Raw genomic sequence first — 18,993 nt, 5'->3', positions numbered from 1 at the left:
TTTTAATGCTCATGTGAAATAAATAACATTCTTTCATTAAAAACGCTACGAATTAATTCCAACACCTAATATATATATATATATATATATATATATGTATTACAAATTTTATTTTAAATGCTCCAAACGATTATAGAAATAAAAAATTTAACTTATTTTCATGGAGACTTGTTATTTTATATTTTGAATGCGTTAAATTCTACATTATTCTGTAAGAAATTCTAGAAGAATAACTTTTTTCAGCATTTAAATACTTTCTAAAATATTATAATATATATAAAATATATATAAAATATATATAAAATATTATGATATATATTCCGAAGATTTTTTCTGCGTCGAACACGATGTTGGCAGAATTTGATAGTGCGTCAAGATTTTATAAATTAAGAAATGAGAAAAAATAACACTTTTAGTTATTTTTCACATTTTTTTATACTAAACAATATTATATGAAATGAATTAACAAGTGTTTCAACACGAATAAGGAAGAAGAAAGTTATTTTCAATCAAAGTTTCAAAATGTCTAGGTGTTTAGTAATATTCATATGTGCAAGTGATTATAAAATACAATTATACAAATTCTATTTTTACGATAAAATAAAAAATTGTTTTGAATTTACATCTGCGGGAACAGTCATAACTTGATGAAAATAAATGATATATAGTCATGTTCTGGAATTCATTTAAAAACTCTTGAATTGTACTTTTAGATTCGACTTTATTTAGAAACAAGGTTTGTTTTGTTGTAAAAAATATTGAAAACATTTAAAAAATGTCATTTTTTGCCCATTTCATCTCAATTGAACTCAAAATCTTATGCTATTCAAATCTTACCAATGGCATCGTGTTCATCAAGAAAATATCTTCGGAATATGATATGTATTTCGGAGAGAAAGAAAAGTGATTTTTTTTAATAGTGTAATGAATGTATGCAAATGACTGATAACAATAAACAATAAACATGCAAGATAACGAAATCAGTACAACTTCTTTAAACACTAAAGGAATTTTTTGCACTAAAGGGAACTTTACAAACTAATTTCTTAATTAATCACAATTAAAATTCCACATTAAAATTGATTTCTTTGGCAGATAATTTAAAAATTTAATCATTATTTATATATTGATATAATTCCAATGTTATCTTAAATATTAAATCTTGCTGATTCAACAATTCCGTAAAAGATTTGTATAATTACTACTTAATAAATTAAAGCAATGTACACTTTTTCCGACAGAAAGAAATTTTTTCTTTTTTTAAAAGGAACCTAACCCTAAAAAGAAACTCTATTGGGTCAGAGCATATATGGATTTACAAGAGTTGGGAAGTAACACGTTATTTGTAACACTGTTGTTTTTTTCGTTACTTTCTTCGGTAACGATTATGATTCTACAATGAGTTAGTTGTTGGAAATCTTAAGTCTTAACTAGTTTTAATTTAAATAGGTGATTATGATTTTTCGCATCTACTAGTTGTTAATTATATATTATATAGCGAGTCGTTTAATTCGACTAATGGGAAGGAATAAAGTCGAATTCTGTCCTAAGAAAATCGGTAATCTTATGGTATAAGTTGGTTATTAGTCAATTTCATCGATTACCGACTCATTGTAGAATCAGCTTAACATATTATTATTTATATTAGGTGTTGGAATTAATTCGTAGCGTTTTTAATGAAAGAATGTTATTTATTTCACATGAGCATTAAAAAATACATTAATGAAAGTACTTCCCATCACTTGTAAAACGCTACGAATTAATTCCAACACCTAATATAATTATAATTTATATAATATTTGTGTAATATGGATTCAAATGTTGCTAAAAGAACCATTAAAAAACAATATGATAGAAAATTTCAAAATTCGTAGTTAGATGAGAACTTTTTAAAGGAAAATTGGTTCCCCATTCTAATTTAAATAAAGCTTTTTGCAATATACAATATATAATTTCAGCTTCAGATATTGTAGAATAGATATTATACGAAGCATTCGCAAACGCCTAAACATATAGATAAAATAAAAAATCAAAATCAAAACCTCGATAACGTCGTTAGTAATGTTTCCCATGATGATAAAGTGAAACGAGCAGAAATAAAATTATCTGCCTTTCTTGCCAAACATAACATTGCTTTTTACACGGCAGATCATTTGATACTTTTATTAAAAGACACTTGTTTGAAACCTAAAATTTTACAAGAAATTTTACAAGACATTTTTTGTCACTGAGTCGATTTAAGTGCAGCAGTATTGTAAAAGATGTTTTGATAAAACGCGAAACAGAAAAGCTAATTGAAAATTTAAAAACATGTAAATTTTTTATTTTAATAGATGAAAGCACGGATATTACAGAATTTATGTGCCTGCTCGTACGATATGTTTCCTCTAATAATAAGAAAATAAAAACGCAATTGTTGAAGTTATTAGCATTAGATGCAAGAGATTGAACGAGAAAAAAATTTTTTTAACTTTTAAAGAATTTTTTCTGTAAATGAAATTCCTTTAACAATTATCATTGGAATGGCAAGCAATAATCCATCGGTTATGATTGGACGTAATAATTCCTTCTTTTCTAGTTTAAAATCTGAAATTCCTGGTTTAATAATGTTAAATTGTACAGGGTGGGCCATCTATTGGTACGTTTTTAAAAATGCGATCAAATGAGCATACATTGATATTTTTTATTAATTTTTAAAAGTATCCGCGTCAAGAATGAAAAACGATTTCGTTCATGTGGCTCCCTCTACTGGCCTTACAGTATGCCATTCGGTTACCCCAATTATTAATGACATTTTGGACTACCTCGGCGCCAATTTCACTCAAAACAGTCGTAATATAATGTCATCCACTAACATCCCTTTCTCACGAACTTTCCTCACCAATTTGCGTATAGCTCCTTCGGTGGGTGCTCTATCACGACCCATATTTCTTTTCAAAATTCGTACAGTTTCGGCGACACAGCACTGACTTTGAAAATAAGTTTTTAAAATTTCAAAACGCTCTTCAAGAGAAAACATGTTGTTTCGTGCCGCGGACGGTATGACTAATAAACTGTCAAAATTTCGGGTCTGTAGCTCGTTCGGTGTTGCCATACGACGAAATTCAAAAACGTACCAATAGATGGCCCACCCTGTATTTGCCATTCTTTCGCGTTAATTGCATGTAAAGCCTGCGAAAAATTACGCAAAGTTGTGAAAATTTGACTAAAATTGTTGCTACTTACGTTTCGGACAATGCAAAACAATATGCAATTTTAGGAGAATTTCAAGATTTTTTTAATATTGAAAGAAACAAAATTTTAAAATTGTGTAATACTCGGTTAATTTTACATAAATATGTCGTAAGACTGCTTAATAATTGGGAAGTTTTAAAAAGTTATTTTATTTTAGCAATCGTAGAAGAGCAATCAAAATCCGCAGAAGATATTTTAGCATTGTCAAATGATAACAGTATTAAAGCTTATTTTTTTATTTCTTAAATATTTATTAAATATTTTAATACATTTAATACCTTATTTCAATCATGTAAAATTTTAATACAGATTATATACTTGTAGTAATCAGATAATTAATGAAGTTGCTCAAAACTTTATTATTGCCGAGGCTTTAAATGAAATTGCTACATTGAACGAAGACAATAATCAAAATATTAAACATCTAATTAGGACCCGAATATGAAAGTTTCTTATCGGTTTAATGTCTTGAATTTGTGCGACAAATTAAATTAAAATGTTATAAAACTCGCACTCGAATGGCAAAATTTAAATTTAAGTTTTAATACTTTAAAAAAAAAGAACTAACTTTCTTAGAAATAGATGAAATGTGGAAAAAAATATTAAACTTAACGATGAAAAAAGTTTCCAACTATAGAATTATTAGTAGAAGCTGTTTATTCTGTCTCTATCTCATTCTAATGCTGAAGCGGAACGAATATTTTCAATTGTAAGTGATGTAAAAATTAAAAAATGTCGATTGTCTAATGAAACCATCTTGGTTATTTGTAAAGTTCGATCGTATTTATATTTTCAATCTGAAAATATAAATTGTATAAGTTTTGAACCTGATAAAAGACATTTGGAATTTTATAAAACACAAAATTTATATTCAAAACATTAATTTTATGTTTTATTTTTAGTTTTTTAATGATTATAGTGTGTTGTTTTTATCTTGTTTTCTATTAAATTCATATTTTTCTAATAAAGTTCAGTTTTAATGTTTATTTTAATCATTTTATTTTATTAGGTGTTGGAATTAATTCGTAGCGTTTTTTAATGAAAGAATGTTATTTATTTCACATGAGCATTAAAAAATACATTAATGAAAGTACTTCCCATCACTTGTAAAACGCTACGAATTAATTCCAACACCTAATATAAACAAGTGTCTAGTCGAATTTTTCTTTTATATATAATATATTCTATTAAATGACATTACTAACTATTTTTTGTTAAGTTTATTTGTTACAGATAAATACTTCGAATATAATAAATACATGTAATAAATACATGAATAAATAAATACATATTGTATATTATTTATATGTATATGATTATTTATACATTAAATGGGATTGTAATGCTAATATTTTATTTTATTTTATTTCATTTTATTATTACAATTATTATTATACAATAGTATCAGTTTCCATTGCGCTATATTGGTCTCACACGCTGGTCACGCGACATTTATGTGGAGCATGTGTCCGGCATCCGCCAGTACCTGGCTCCCTCCCGTCCCCGCGGGGATCATCTCGCGACGCCACCGTGAGCGGTTCGTCGGCGCTGGCTCGCCGAGGAGAGAGGCGCACAGGACGCGGCACGTCGCGGTCCGGATTGTGTGAGTGTCGCGTAATTTATGGAGGCATAATCAATTGGAGGCACTTGGACAAATATACGTATTTCTCAGTGGTGACAGAGAAAAGGCGATCACGTTTATGGTATATACCTCAGCGAGAACGGCACGATGCTCGGCGATAAACAGTTCGATTTAAACACAAGTGATTTCATGATCGTAGAAGGAGTAAAATATAAAAGTATTTGGGTAGTACAAATTAATTTTTAAAAAAATTCCCGTTGACACTATTTAAACTTTTATATATGATAAACTAGCATATAAATGTTTAAATGTTTACCGTTAGCAACGAATGCTCATAGGCGCAATCATAAAGCGGATAATCCAATATTGGGTAAACAAAGGGTACAAATATAAGAAATATAATAGCACCTTTGTTGTCAGATAAAATACAAGTTGGAACGGGCATGCCACGAGTCATGATCCTAAACGACAAGTCAGGTAAAAAAGTCGAAAAAGGCGTAATACCATAACCCTAAATGACAATAAAATTGATTATGTTCATTGGGATGATCCTAACGAATTTGTGGATTGTCTCCGATTGCGTGAGGCCTCTTGTCAGGCAGGTCACAACGCTTATGATAACAAAATTCATTATTGCGGAGCTTCGTGAAGCTGACCTTATTATAAATTGAAACGAGGATACGCAATCATTTTAGTCGACTTTAAAGTGTTGATAAACAACATTTGTATATGAGCTTTGCGACATTTTACGCATTATATCACGATAAAAAATAAAACATGTCTGAGAAGAAAGACCTTGAAAAGTAGCAATTGGTGGAAAAATACGTTTCAGTGAGAAGAAAGTATCCACGTAGATGTCATCAGATCATAATTTACGGATATGATGATTTGTGACAGGCCGATGTGTTCGAGATGCGTCCCAATACATTTAACAAGGTTACCGTTATATTCTCACTGTTAATGGTGTGTTGAGTAAGTATGCATGAGCCGTACCGCTCAAAACCAAGAGTGAAAATGAGATGGCAACAGCGATAGCAAAGATAATTCGAGACGATGGAAGATCGACCGAAAAATTTGTAAACCGATATGGGAAAAGAATTTTACAACACAAACGTACAAATACTCTTGACAAAATACAATATAAATCATTATTCAACGTTCCATAATGAAAGTATCAATTGTCGAACGGTTCAATCGTACGTTGAAAAACGATTGTGGAAACAATTTACGCACAATGGAAATTACAAATGGATCAACTTGTTACCATGTCTAGTGTCGGAATACAACGCGCGAAAGCATCGAATTATCAATATGCGGCTCATCGATGTGACTCCCACGATCGCCGACAAACTCTTAACACGTTGTACAGTAGCATAAAAGCCATCGCACCCTCGTGATTCGGTACGTGTGAGCAAAGACGATCTTTGAGAAAGGTTACACGCCAAATTGGACCACGGAGATGTTTAGAATCATCAAAGTACAGAAAATTAATCTTGTGACGTATTTTCTGGAAAATTACTGCGGAAAACCGATCGCTGGAGAATTCTATGAATATGAGCTGCATTATGTCGCTAATCCCAACGTACACAGTGCGACAAATATGTTCCCGGATAGGGCCTGAAAATCATAATTGAAACAACAATATGCATATTTTTTGGTTTTATTATTCAAAATATTCTCCTCTGGCTTCAATACACTTGTTGCAGCGATTCAATAGTGATTCAAATGCATGTTCTAGTTCAATTTGCGGAATTGCCTCTAGTGCCTGTGTAGAAGCTGATTGGATGGTTGGAATGTCATCAAAAAAGCGTCCTTTCAATTTCAATTTCAATTTTGGGAATAATGAGAAGTCGCAGGGGGCCAAATCAGGTGAATACGGTGGATGGTTTAAGACAGAGACACGATTTCGAGCTAAACATTGACGGACAATCAATGAAGTGTGACTCGGTGCATTATCATGATCAATAAAGACCAATTTTCTGGATCATGATATTCGGGGCGAATATGATGAATTCTGCCCATCAATCGCTTTAAAACTTCGAGATAATATGCACCAGTAATTGTTTGGCCAAACTTAGTTGGAACAAACTCTTTGTGGATAATATCTTTGCTATCAAAGAATGTGATGAGCATTGTCTTGATTTTTGATGGAACTTTTCGTACTTTTTTTGCTTGTGGTGAATTTTTTATGCATATTCTCCATGGTCTTGCCGAAAACCGTGTTATTCATTAATTTGAATAAGTTTTTCTCGAACTCATTCTTTGCTAAAGTTTTAAAATTTGAATTGTACTCGTGAAACTACGGAGATTGTGCGAATTATAAATGTGCGATGGATCTTTGTAATACGGAGACCGTGATAAGTACATTGCTGTAGATTGCGATAATGTATGACGTAACGCATTTTATCATACAATGTCGTGAGGAGTTTCTCTAGGATGCATTCTAGATTGGCGTGAGAAACCATGAACGGGACGCGTTCCTTCCTGTGAAGCTCCTTGCTGAAGATCAACCACTTGTTGTCCTCACTGCAGCTGGATCGCGCAGTTATTAAGTTTTCCACAGTCTACTGCGTGGATCTCCAGTTTTGCACTCGAGCTGAAATAGTGTAAGCATTTGAAAAAAAACATAAATTATTATAATAATCAGTTAAAGGACTCAGAGTATAAGGAAGATATTCTTCGCTATTGTTGTAAATTACTAAACATTATATTTAACTAATCAAAATACAGACGTTTCGACCTTCTTTCCGGTCATTTACAAATACAGTCTATATTAAAACAATTACAATGACATATTAAAAATTCTAGAAAAGTCTAGCGCTTATAATATTAAAAACCTCAATCCTGAAGCAACAACGTGTGCAATCCATTAACTCATTCATGAACGCTTTCAATTCATGCTTAAAGTCGGCAGTGACAATAACCTGAATTTTTTTAATGGTAAGCCTTATAGTTAACGAGCATAGAATTATATTTGATACCTATAAAAAAACCTACATTTTCTGAAAGATATCTTAATTTCCATCTACAACATTCTGTCTGTCATAAAAGAGATATAATTTTTAGTTTATTTGACAAAATTTTTATCTCACTCGAAATTCCATTTTAAGAATATTACTGACATAATACAAGTTTTGTTAAGAAATGGATGTCCTCTTCCTTTTATATTCTCTTCAATTCAAATGAGAATTAAGTTCCATTCTAACAATAGGAAGACCACCAAAAATCAAATGAGAGAGTACTTAACTGTATCTTTTGTAAGAACCATCTCGAAATCTTTTTCCAACATAGCCAGAAGTATTAATTTGAAGCTTATATTTACGATTCCGAACACTCTCAAAAAATACATCACAACTGGAAAGGATACTGTTGAGACAACAGCACATTAGGAGATTGTCTATAGGATCTCATGCCATGATTGTGATGCATCATACATTGGCCAGGCAAAAAGGCAATTAAAAATAAGAATCGCAGAGCATTCGTCAGATATTAATAAAAAATCAGGCTCACCTCATATCAAGTATAATCACCGGACCTCATTTAATCATAATTTTGGAACAAAGTCAGATTGGAACAAGGTCAGAAATTAATAAAAAATCAGGCTCATCTCATATCAAGTATAATCACCGGACCTCATTTAATCATAATTTTGGAACAAAGTCAGATTGGAACAAGGTCAGAATTTTAGATAGAGAACCATCTTATAATAAAAGAATGACTTCCGAGATGATTTTTATAAAAAGACAAAAAAATAGATTTAATTTACAAAGTGACACAGAATCTTTACCAGAAATATACTCTTCCATTATTTAATTCCCCTTCCTGTATGTTTCTCGTCATCTTTTCCCTCTCCTTTGAATTTCCTCACCACTCACAATTGCCGATTTTTTCATTACTTGTTAATTTAAAATAAATTGTCAAGAAGCATCGAAGAACATGACACAATTTATATCTTTTGAGTTCTGGTCTTAATGTACTTGCTGTATATACTGTTATGCGCTGTAATTATTATCATCTTCGTTGGTAACACAGGTATTAATCGAAATCTTGCAACATTTTAATTTGCTTAAATTCTCACTAGTTTAAATTATACTTTACATAGCAATACTTCATCACGTTATCATAGACAATTTGTATACTGATTGAGGTATCACTGATGTTGCCGCCACCATCAACGCCGGCTGCAATCCGCCTGCCGACAACACCACAGAAGGAATGACAGCAGAGATACAAACCAGCAAAACGGACTGGAAGACGCTACCGCCGATAGACTCAAGAGAGCAGTCCCCGCATACGCTGCTGGCGTTGCGGAAAGGCATCTCCCTCGCACTGCCACTGGTGGACGAGAACAACAACCAACTAGTACCGCCGCTGAAGTGGACGCGCATTGTAGCACCTATTATCAGCTACCGCGAACGCGTCTCTCGTTGATGCAAATCAACCGGCTCTTTTCAGGGCCATACATGTACGCCACGCCACCTGTGACAAGGCATTGTAATAATTGTAAATATACCTTGTATCACACAATTTGCACAGCCTGTTTTTTCTTCATACCGACTCCTGAGCCGTCATACTAGAGCACGCGAGCATACTGGAGACCGATAGTGACGGTCGATTGCTAAAAGGGTAGAAATACTCATCATAAACTTTAATAATTTACAATAGCAAAGATCTTGCTTGTGTTCTGAGCCCTTTAACTAATTATTTTAATTTATTTAATCGAGCATTGAATTACTTTTTATAAATTATTATATAAATTTTTACATAAATGTTACTGAAAATATTTATAATTTTTTATGTTAAATATATATAATACATACCGATCGCAAAAGTATTTCTTGTGCCCATTTTTTGTTGATTTGTAAGCTTACAAGGCGGGATCCTTGATTCACGCAAAGTGTCCTATCTTATCGTTGCGCGAATCCTGCACGTACAACAGATTGACATGTTTGTCCCTCTTCATATCAGTAAGCCGTAACGGAAGAATTTTTTTTGCTTCTCGATGCAATATACGTTGATTGAGATGTTGGTTGAGATTTTCAAATCTTTTAAATTGACTCAATGTCATCGAAAGCTTAATGTTTTTGAGATTTAATACAGTTGAATAATGTGGATATGATGACTTTTGCTGCGTATGCTTTTTAGTTGGGTATAGAGCGGCAACCATCGATCACGCGAAGCATGCGTTGCCTAGGGATTACACATTAACCACTGTTTTTAATTTTGATTTCTCGGTAACATGATATGACATCCTGCATGCAGAGGATTATACTTGTTTATGTTTACTGTTAAATTCAATGTACGCGACAGCGTCCACTCGCCATCGCGTCCTGAAATTTCTTCAGCGATGTCAAAATAGGCTCGACGACACGCAACTCATACCATTCTTCTAAATTAGACGAAAGAGTTCATAATTTTTCGTATTAACAATTTTATTTGCGCGTTTATCACCTGATATGAATTCGCCATTAAACGTGGTGTTTATCTTAATATTATCGTGTCTCTGTATAATATCTCGTACACGTTCCAGCACTATTTCTCTCGCATCTTCAAGGAATTGGCGAAGCTCGATGTGTTCAAAGTTTATTACGGTCAATATACGGCTTTCAATCTCATCGAAGTCCTGTATCCGGCACCCACTTGCTCGAAATGTCCACGCACCATGTCTTCTAAATTTTCGAGTCTCGCGATCAACGATTGTTTAACGCCAATCGATAATCGCGAACGTTTAGCGCGACTCTGTTCTTTCAGTGATTCGATGAAATTATCGCAACGCTGTTCTCACGCAAGAAACTTTTCTCGCGTATTCAATTGAGCGGCTTGCACTATGAGATCACGCTCTGTTTGATTTATATTGTCACTTTGAACTGTCACTTGTTCGATTGCTGACAAAATGAGTTCAGAGAAGAAAATCTTTTCGTTTTATATAATTAGCTGTCTGAACTCTGTTGAATCTTTCTGAACGACTGATGCGGTAATGTTGTCTGGAGCTCTTCTTTTAAATAGTGTTCTCTTCACATTTTTTTTACACACCCTAAAATGGAGCGGATTTTTTTATATATATTATACTTTGAAGAACATTATACTTTTTATATACATTATACTTTGAAGTTGCGACGTGATCGAAGGATACCAAATTGACATATCATAAGAATGCACTCTAACGATATTATATCTAACAATAATCGAATTTTTTTTATCTAAGGGATCGGTGCCAACGACAATAAAATCTGTCTGCTCCTATTCTCTTTTTAAAAATGAATTTCGGGGCATTGTATTCAATGTGAAATTTTAGTTATCTTTAGAAATATGTGAATTTATTTCAATGTAACTACCATCAAATCTTTTTTAAACTACACAATGACACATATCACAAGAATGCACTTTAATAATATCAGACTTTTTTTTATCTTTGGGGATCGACAAAAGTAAAGTCTCTGTCGCCATTCTCTTTTCAAAATATTTTTTGGCCCATCTTTACGACTGCGATAAAAAATCATCCCTTCGGAAACACGTTAAAACATGTTCAAACATGTTCAAACATGTTAAAACGTACAGCAAATGATGCATCTTTTTAGTATATATATCTATACTAGGCGGGGTGAAAAGTAACCTCCCTGGGAATGAAAAAAATTTTTTTCTTATGCAGAATCTCGCCCAAAATATGGCGTGTTCGCTCAGTACTAATCTTTGTAGCATCTGCTAGCTCGCGCACCTTCACTTTCCGGTCAGCCAACACCATTTCATGTATTTTTTTGACATTTTCCTCGGTAACCGCATCGGAGGGCCTGCCGCTGCGGACTTCATCGGTAGTGGAGTTGCGGCCACCACGAAACTCTCGAAACCAATATTTGACGGTGTAATCTGACGGAGTATTAGCCACATAATATTTATCCAACTTTTCTTTTGTTTCCTTCGCCGTTTTGCCTCTCAAAAAATAATGTTTTATGAGAGAACGAAAATCGTTTTCGCAAACACGTCAACAACAATCAGCTCTCAAAACAAAACTAAGGGCAGTATCGCACTGCCACTTGGCATGTCTGCCTAAATATGAACGGACTACAAGGCACCATAAACTTTTTTGCAGTAGTGGCGCATTCTGGCGGTCAAGGAGGTTACCTTTCACCCCATCTAGTAGTGTGTCAATTTGGTATTCTTCGATGTCACAATTGTTCTTCAAAGTATATAAAAAAATCCGCTCCATTTTAGGGTGTGTAAAAAAATGTGAAGAGAACACTATTTAAAAGAAGAGCTCCAGGCAACATTACTGCATCAGTCATTCAGAAAGATTCAGTAGAATTCAAACAGCTATTACTAATTATAAGTTCTCTGAAAAAAATAAAATATCTCAAATCATGAATTATTACGTTCCAATTCAATAGGATGAAACGTGCAAAAGGCAATAAGTTTATTTAATTTTATAAAATATTTGCTTATATGTATTATACATATAATATGTTATGAGGGCAAGTCAATAAATTCTTAGAAAATCTGTCAGAGAGCACTCGCAGTGTCATGTCACATTACTTTTTGAGTAGCATCTTTCAGCTGATTATTGTCAATTTTTGAGCGGAATTCATTGCGTGGTTTCATTTCTGTAAACGATTAAAGCGAACAACCTTTGTATTTTTTGCAAAATGGAAAAAAATGAGTTTCGTGATCAAACATCTACATATGAAAGGTTTAACGCCGAAAGAAATCAAAGCTGATTTGAATAATGTTCATAGCACATCTGCACCAGCGTATATAACGACTGTATATAATTGGATGAATGAATTTAAACGTGGTCGTATACATCCATGTGATGCACCTCGTTCGGGACGTCCAATTGAGACTGCTACGCCAGAAATCATCGAGAAAGTCCACGATATTGTTTTGACTGATCGACGAGTGAAAGTGCGCGAGCTTGAGGCCACAGGCATATCACATGGCACAATAATTTCAATTTTGCACAAACAATTGAGTATAAAAAAGCTATCGGCAAGATGAGTGCCACGTTTGCTCACTGGACCATAAGCGCGATCGTATGACGATTTCAAAACAATATTTGGAGATGTTTCAATATAATCCAGATAAATTTCTGCGTCGATTCATTACTGTGGACGAAATATGGATCCATTACTTCACACCTGAGACGAAGGAACAGTCAAAATGGACTTCACCGAGTGAACCAGCTCCGAAGAAGACCGTAAAATCAGCCGGAAAGGCCACAGTTTTTTGAGATGAACGCGGTATAATTCATATCGATTATCTTCCGTCGAAGCAAACGATCAATGGCGATTACTACGCAGCCTTATTGGACATTTTAACAACATTTTAAAGAAAAAACGTCCCCATTTGGCGAAGAAGAAAGTGCTCTTCCATCAAGACAATGCACGGGTTCACACGTGCCTGACACCGATGGCCAAATTCAACGAATTCCGCTACGAATTACTTCTCCATCCAGCATATTCGCCAGATTTAGCCCTCTGCGACTTTCCATTTCCTGTTTTCAAACCTGAAGAAATGGTTCGGAGGAAAAAGATTTAGACCACCAGAGAACAGCTCATCGCCGAAACAGAGGCTTATTTTGAAGGTTGGACAAATCATATTACTCGGACGGCTTGAAAAAGTTGGAGAATCGTTGGATCAATTGTATCGAGCTAAAAGGAGACTATGTTGAGAAATAAAAATGAATCGATCAAAAAAAATGTGTTTTACTATGTTTTTCTAAAAACTTATTGATTTACTCTCGTACATGTTTTCTTCTTTTCTACAGCACATTTTCTTAAACATAGTCTAATACATCTTCGAATCCTCGCTACATGTCTTGTAGCTTGATAAGAAAATATGCATTGACATCGATAGCGTACAAGTTCTTGGACATTGGAATCGTTGTGGGATCTCATGTACAAATTGCGATTGACGATAATCAAGGCAACCGCATGTTCATACCTCATGATACATGGTATTTATCGAGAGGCAAATATCGAGCGATTAATGGAGTAATCAATGGTTTCATCGTCACTATCGATATTCAAGATCTAAATGTGAAACTTGTTAAAATATATGAATAATGTAAAGTTAACATTAAATGGCACATGTTTGTACATGAAACAATTGAACTTTTTTTATTTGAACTTGAGGAATGTGTTGAGCATGTATTCTATGAACTGAGTCAATATACGCACGGTGTTAGTAAGAAATTCGAATATTTTGTGTCATTTTTAAGACAAAATTGTATTACTAATAATAGCGATGCTGCAAACATTTCGTATAAAATTTATGATAAAAATTCTATTATAGAATGTGAATTAATAGTCTATAGTTTAAATTATATTGTACATATTGCATTACATGATAAATTAATGTATGTTAAGAAATATTGTTATGTAGAGCATTCCGAACACAAACTCGTCGTGCATGACAATTTTATGATCGACAAATTTATTGTCAACACACATATTTGCCGCAGCGTTTATACGAGCTGTTTTGGTTGGTCTGGCATCGGATCGGGGGAGACGGCAGGAACGCAAGGGCGGCATGAGTCAAACCGATTTTTAGCGCCGAGCAGATTAACTATGTCTCGTTCTTCCGTCTCCGGCTGCGTCTCATTATCGACCAATTACGGATGGAATGGACACTTCAGTGGGTTGGGGGGAGCCGCGATCGGGTGGAAAACTGAGGTAGTTTTCGGACGGTCGCACCGAGAAGAGCATCGTTGACAGTCTCTCGGGTTCGTGCTAGATCACCCGAAAAATACACGGCAACTCAAGATACAGAGCAATAGCCCCTAGGTATAGTTGCGTTGTTTGGTTATAGATTTGGACGAATGCGCGAACGTTCTTAGACGATATAGACAGACGATTCAGAGTTTACATAGCCCCCAGGCGTTGTCGCTACACGAAAAATTAAGCGGTGGGACTCAAGCGAAGTCTACATAACATGTGCGCGAACTGTAAACGACAGTAAAGCTGTAAACTATAAGACTATAAATAATTGTACAGTTGTGAATAAAGCTGTGAAATAAACAACGAAACGACAGTAGGGTCATTAGATTGGCCTACTATCACACATTTTTGGTGCCTTCTGTGAGGTGTAACAACGAGTGCGATCTAATATTTGACATTATCACGGCTATCCATTCAAGAAGCTCCAAGAAGTCAGGTTCATAATTGTGGCAGATACAGTATTACACATCGACTTGCGTAAGCACGCGGCGCCAGTAAATGTGTCTACAAAAGTATATTAGTAATTTGTCGAGCAAGTAAGTCATTCATTTCCAATTCTATCCGAACTCTCAATATGGCTGGACAGAATTAAATTCCTCCTACAAAAGTGGACGTCATTGAAATCTCAAATAACGAACCTTACGAATGCCCTCGATAAATGTAGTTTATACAATGCCACGATAAAGTTACGAATCGCACATCTAACTGAACTATATCACGCGTTCGAAGAATATCACGATGCACTCGCAATATTAGATTTAAACGATGCACATGAAGATGAATTTACAAACTTTCAAGATTTTTATTCCCTAGCGGGTAGAATAGAGAACATGTTGAATCCGGCAAATACATCGAGTGTCAGTACGTCGAGCAGCGGAGCTCAAAGTATCGTTACGCCTACGGCATCCACATAAAGGCGTCGAATCAAGTTATCCGAGGCTCCCTTGCCTACCTTCGACGGAACATTCGAAAATTGGTTATCGTTTAAGAACACGTTTTATAGCATGATCGGTTCACAACTAGATCTTTCCAATATAGACAAACTTCATTACTTAAAATCTGCAATAATCGGAAAAGCCGCTAATAAGATAAAAATTTTCGAAGTCGATGCATAAATTATTTAAAGGCATGGGAGATTCTCGAACGATCGTATGAAGTAAAACGAATTTTGATTTCGCAGCATCTTTCCTTGATCTTGAATTTGCCTACGCTGGACAAGAACACAACTATTGGTCTATCCAAACTCGCGGATGACACTCAGCAACATCTAGCATCATTATCCACGTTAGGCGTTTCTATTGGACCTAAAATGGTTCTGCATATTCTCGAGAACAAGCCGAAGAGTACATTGGAAAAGTGAGAGGCGAGTCTTGACAGAGGTGAGTTTCCGAAATTAGAACAAATGTATGAATTCCTGTACAAATCGACGGTTTGTGCTTCGAGACGCAAAAAACCAAAAATATTAGATTCTGAGAAAGGTAAAGGAGGTAACTCCCATTAAAAAGGAAGCGAATCTATTCATCCAATCAGGCTTTCGTTTCTATCTCATCTCGCAGTTGCGTCGCTTGTAAAATCAAACAGCACCCTCTTTATTAGTATTATATAATAAATTTAGACAATTATCCATCAATTATCCAAGCGCATCGAATTAGTAAGAAGCGCAAGACTTTGCTACAATTGTTTACGATCACATCAAGACACACTTTGTAAATTTTCAAACTGCAACATTTGTCAGAAACGTCACAATACGCTGTTACATATCGACAGGCCTGCGAATGCAAATTTATCTCAAATATCCAACGTAGAAACAACAAGCAGTAAATCCGGATAACTAGAACAGTCGTCGAGTGACAAACAAATAAACCTCGCGACATTTCGAACGAATACGCGCCCCAGTTAGTAACAAGTACATTATTAACAAGCGCGATGGTTTACATACGGGATCGCAAACACAACGTCATCAAGTGTCGTGCATTCTTGGACACATGCGCCATCGCAAATTTTATTTCTGAAGTGATTGTACGTCGTTTAAACGTGAATGTCACCAAACATTCGCTGCCTATCGCTACGATAAATGACATGAACACAAGGTCCGGAGGCATAATCCAAATCAATATACAATCAATTCGCGACGGCTTTTCTAAGACTCTGACATGTTTGATTATACTGTCCATCGCGGATTCAATTCCTTCCGAAATCTTTTCAAGAAATGCAATAGAAATACCTTCAAATATCCATCTGGCGAACCCGGAATTTCAAATTTGGTGATCCATTGATTTACTAATCGGTTCACCACTTCATCATTGTTGTCAGTAGATCAGATTAACTTATCACGGAAAGGCCATTTATATCTGCAAAAGACGCGTCTCAGATTAGTCGTCGCTAGTGGCACCTCGTCACAAATCCCATCAAAATTTATATGTTATTTGACTGATTAGAAAACCAAGTAATGAAGTTCTGAATAATTGAAGAGATTTCTGAAAATAAGCCAAGATCCGAGGAAGATATCGAATGCGAAGCGTATTTTGTTCAGACCATGTTACGCAACGATGACGGGCGTTATATTGTTCGATTACCGTTCCATAGGTCAGGCAAAGACATCGGCCGTTCGCGGACAATCGCCACTAAGCGTCTGCTATCGTTGGAATGGAAACTCAATGCGAATCCGAAATTGCGAATCGAATACAATCGTGTAATGAATGAATATTTGAAGTTAGGGCACATATCACCGATAGAAGAACCGCGTGACGAAGGTTATTATATGCCCCACCATGCAGTCGTCAAGTACCACCACTAAGTTACGAATAGTTTTTGATGTTTCAGCGAAATCTGTCAATGGCCTATCTTCGAATGATTTGCTGATAATGGGTCCTACAATCCAAAATAAGTTATTCTCCCATTTAATACGGTTCCGTACGTATCGTTACGTATTGACGGCAGACATTGAGAAAATGTATCTTCAAGTGCTAGTACACGAGGACGATCGTCGCTATCAGCATATACTTTGGCGTAGAAATACTAATATAGAGACGTTTCAAATTAAGAGCTTCCATTCAGAGTTTCATCTGCGCCATTCCTCGTAACTCGCGTTATTTATCAGATCGCCGACGAAGGATATAATTTCTCTAGAACAGTGGAAGCTCTTAAGGCTCACTTATATGTCGATGATTTATTATCTGGGGCCGATAATGTCGAAGAAGCTTGCAGGATTCATCCGAGATAAAATAATCGAGTTGCTCGCTCGCGGCGGATTTTCTATTAGACAATGGGCTTCAAATCACAAGAACATTATTGATGATCTGGCGACTAGCACTCTGCACGCAAATTTTATTTTTGACAAGGATCATTCCCTGAAAACTTTAGACATTATGTGGAACACGGATGATGATAAATTACATAGCCAATTAGACCAAAACGACAGATAGGATAACTAAATGAAATATATTAAAAATCATTAAAATATTCGATCCGTTGAGACTTTTAAATTCGGTGATGTTGTACGCTAAGAAACTGATACAAGACATATGGCGATCTGGCATTGGGACGAATCTGTTTCACAGACCATATATGCTCAATGGTTAATATTCATCCAACAGTTAGAGCTTGTAAATCTCTTTCGAGCGTAAATAGACGATTGCTGCAAAATCCAATTGCACGGATTTTGCGACGCGAGTAACGTTAGATACGGGGCGTGTGTTCGAGAGAAAAGAATAACGTCATAAGCGTAAAATTATTGTGTATCAAGTCCTGTATCGCACCTTTGAAAACGGTCACAGTACCTTGACTCGAACTCAATGGAGCTACACTTTTAGCGCAACTCTATTGCGAAGTGTTTCCGGTGTTTTGTCTTGGTTTGCACAAAGACAATATTTTGGCGCGACTCTATCATTGCGTTACATCGGATCAAATCGCCTCGCATATTCTCAAAACTTACGTAGCCAATCGAATCTCGACAATTTAAGATAGCGTCGATACTAACGAATGGCGACATATAAAATCAGAAGATAATCCAGTCGACGCCATCTCAAGATGTCAACCGCCCCACGCCTTTCATCAAAATCGCACATGATTCGAAGGACTATCATGATTAAGCCGAGAAGAAGTGACCTGATTAAAGAATCTCGATCATCGAAGTATCAGAACTAAAATGGAACGTTTGTTTAATAACCACAGATAATAATTTTAATATAATCGATAAATTCTTTTCATTCAGCAAATTACTATATGTCGAATAGTAGCTTATTGCCTTCGTTTTCAGCCAACCGGTAGATGTTCCGGATCATTGCACCCGAAAGAAATCGACGAAGCTAAACTTCGAGTCTTAAAGCTTGTACAATCAGCCTGTTTTATCAACAAGATTAAAGAATTAAAAAACAAAAATTCGATAGACAAAAGTAGAATTGTTAATTTAAATTCGTTTCTTGACGATCACGATCTGATTCGTGTGGAAGGACGCCTTCAAGCTTC

General features: G+C 35.0%; 1 pseudogene; it reads left to right on the top strand.

Annotated features, from left to right (window-relative positions):
* Nucleotides 1–8,787: 8,787 nt before the first annotated feature.
* LOC147909082 (uncharacterized) lies at nt 8,788–16,357 on the top strand (annotated as a pseudogene).
* The last annotated feature ends 2,636 nt before the right edge of the window (nt 16,358–18,993 follow it).

This window comes from Acromyrmex echinatior, chromosome 7 (genome assembly GCF_024713525.1).
Source record: "Acromyrmex echinatior isolate Ae372 chromosome 7, ASM2471352v2, whole genome shotgun sequence".
In the NCBI taxonomy this organism is placed as follows: domain Eukaryota; kingdom Metazoa; phylum Arthropoda; class Insecta; order Hymenoptera; family Formicidae; genus Acromyrmex; species Acromyrmex echinatior.
Note: the sequence above shows the minus strand (reverse complement) of the source record. Positions and strands in the feature narration are given on the sequence as shown.